Source organism: Saprolegnia parasitica (genome assembly GCF_000151545.1).
Source record: "Saprolegnia parasitica CBS 223.65 unplaced genomic scaffold supercont2.13, whole genome shotgun sequence".
Classification (NCBI taxonomy): Eukaryota; Oomycota; class Saprolegniomycetes; order Saprolegniales; family Saprolegniaceae; genus Saprolegnia; species Saprolegnia parasitica.
In genome coordinates this window covers 359,902-362,854 of record NW_012156407.1, presented here as the reverse complement: position 1 = coordinate 362,854, position 2,953 = coordinate 359,902, and the positions used below count along the sequence as shown (strand labels likewise).

Here is a 2,953-nt window from a genome sequence, read left to right as displayed (position 1 = left end):
GGTACAGTAGCTTTGATCGAGAAATGCGTTCTTGTACCAGGTAGCTTCGATGGAAGCCACAGTGAGCCGTCGGTACAAGCTTGTCCGGCGAAGAAAGATCCACCGTCGGATGGACTTCTGATTGGTTAATAATGAAACTTTATTTAGATTAAATGAACGTAATGTTTGTAAGTAATAAAATAAATCCGACATGCAGACAAATTTTGTCCGAGGGTGGATGCGATTGGAGTACTAGCTTTCGGAGCAAGGTTTGGCACGACCATGATGCCCAGCGCTTTTGCAGAGGCGACCAGCGTGACGATGCGTCCGGGAAGATAGCGAGGCCAAATGCGAGCAGCTCGGTTTTGGGTTCGGCTTGAAGCCAGAGGAAGAACAAAACGTGTCGACGAGAGCGAGTAGCGAATGTGCGTCCCTAGCAATGAGCTGCGCGTCATCGGCAAAGCAACTGACGACGTGTTGGCGGTCATTGATCGTGATTTTCCATGGCAGGTGCGCTCGATCTCTTCACGACAAAAAGGCCAGAGTGCTCAGCTTGGCCTGGCTACTCCAGCGCTGGCTCCAGTGGCCGGCTTGCGGCCGAGCTTCTTCATTTACGAACGGTCGAGCAAGATGCAGGGCTGCTACCCCGGCAGCGGGGACGGCGCGCTGCCACTGGTTGCGTGCGCAAAAGGTAGCACCAGCTCTGTCCGACATTCGATGACAACTAACGATTAGGTTGCAACAACGTCTTCCATCGCTCGTGCGCTCCCGATGGCGACAACCGAGACGTCTGGTGCAACGCGTGTGGTAAGTTTGTGTCAACCCATGCAAGTTTACCATATTTTTACTACATTTATGCTAACGGTGCCTTGCATTCCTGCGCCATTCCCTTGCATACAACGAATCGTTTCGTTTCATAGTAGGCAATAATATTTCATGATTTTTTGCTCTCGTGTATGGACTCTTTGAAGGGCTACTGATGCACCATTTTTATTCCTTTAATTTCAGCGTCGATTTTCTCTTGAAGCGTATCATCGTCTTCAATGTTTTTTTAAATTATGTCGATTAGCAACGAATTTGAAACGCATCTTGAAGTATTTTGTGTGCATTATATTGACTTATTTCGCCTCATAAAAGCGCTTCATTTCCATTTGAAAATTGAATGAATTTTTCAAGTCAACGCAGTGTCGTACAAATTGACCGAAAATGAAGTGAATTATTTTGTATTCGCTGTATTAGTATAATTTTGCTCGAACGCCTATAAAATGAGCTCTGAACCGCATCGTTGTACGCTCAAGCAAGCCATTTAAAAAAAATCTTTAGAAAATCATCACTCAGTGCCCAATAGAGCCATAAATCAGTCCACCGAGCTCGTATATACTGTTTTCGTCATTCATGTAACGAAAGGCATATACTAGTATGAGATTTGTTGCTCTCGCCAATTTTGATGGGGCCGTTTTGAAGGCACTTGAAATGCTATTAAACTATATTAATTAATTTAAAAAATCGTTACGATCGCAGCACTATCGCAACTAAGATGGTATCGACGAGTAATCTTTCCTAACGAAAATGCCCCAGCCACGAGATTGTACGATGATGTACGGCGAAGTTATGGCTCTTATACGTCTCGAGGCGCTAGGTGAAGCGATTTAAAACGAGCTGATATAGCTTTACATACAGTTTCGTTGGTGGTGAAATGAGTCGCATATGTAAAGTGAGGTAGGCGTGTTGGTGCAATATAAAATAATTGTATTGTAATTCGATAATGAAAATACAGTCTAAAAATTGTATTAAAGCGTAGGGGATGGTTGGAGAGCGCGACGAGGGTCTATGAGTGATATTTTGGTATGATGTATGAGTGGCGTTGATGGTGCGAATTTTAATGCGATTTAAAAGTGTAAATTTGTGATATTAGAAAGTGGATTAATATGGTGTTTATTGGTTTCGAAGCCGCAATAGCTCAGTTGGGAGAGCGTCAGACTGAAGATCTGAAGGTCACTGGTTCGATCCCGGTTTGTGGCAACACTTCTTTTTGCTTGTCTACTGCCTCACCACTAGCGCCCACTTTTTCTACTAGTTTTCCACGACTATTTTCCATCTTTTTTATATTTACCATATTTTTTACTACATTTATGCTAACGGTGCCTTGCATTCCTGCGCCATTCCCTTGCATACAACGAATCGTTTCGTTTCATAGTAGGCAATAATATTTCATGATTTTTTGCTCTCGTGTATGGACTCTTTGAAGGGCTACTGATGCACCATTTTTATTCCTTTAATTTCAGCGTCGATTTTCTCTTGAAGCGTATCATCGTCTTCAATGTTTTTTAAATTATGTCGATTAGCAACGAATTTGAAACGCATCTTGAAGTATTTTGTGTGCATTATATTGACTTATTTCGCCTCATAAAAGCGCTTCATTTCCATTTGAAAATTGAATGAATTTTTCAAGTCAACGCAGTGTCGTACAAATTGACCGAAAATGAAGTGAATTATTTTGTATTCGCTGTATTAGTATAATTTTGCTCGAACGCCTATAAAATGAGCTCTGAACCGCATCGTTGTACGCTCAAGCAAGCCATTTAAAAAAAAATCTTTAGAAAATCATCACTCAGTGCCCAATAGAGCCATAAATCAGTCCACCGAGCTCGTATATACTGTTTTCGTCATTCATGTAACGAAAGGCATATACTAGTATGAGATTTGTTGCTCTCGCCAATTTTGATGGGGCCGTTTTGAAGGCACTTGAAATGCTATTAAACTATATTAATTAATTTAAAAAATCGTTACGATCGCAGCACTATCGCAACTAAGATGGTATCGACGAGTAATCTTTCCTAACGAAAATGCCCCAGCCACGAGATTGTACGATGATGTACGGCGAAGTTATGGCTCTTATACGTCTCGAGGCGCTAGGTGAAGCGATTTAAAACGAGCTGATATAGCTTTACATACAGTTTCGTTGGTGGTGAAA

At 41.9% G+C, this 2,953-nt stretch overlaps 1 non-coding gene across 1 annotated transcript; it reads left to right on the top strand.

Moving 5' to 3' along the window:
• Positions 1-1,928: 1,928 nt before the first annotated feature.
• On the top strand, positions 1,929-2,001 carry SPRG_30045. Its single transcript has one exon. It is a non-coding gene; the product is annotated as a tRNA-Phe (tRNA).
• The last annotated feature ends 952 nt before the right edge of the window (positions 2,002-2,953 follow it).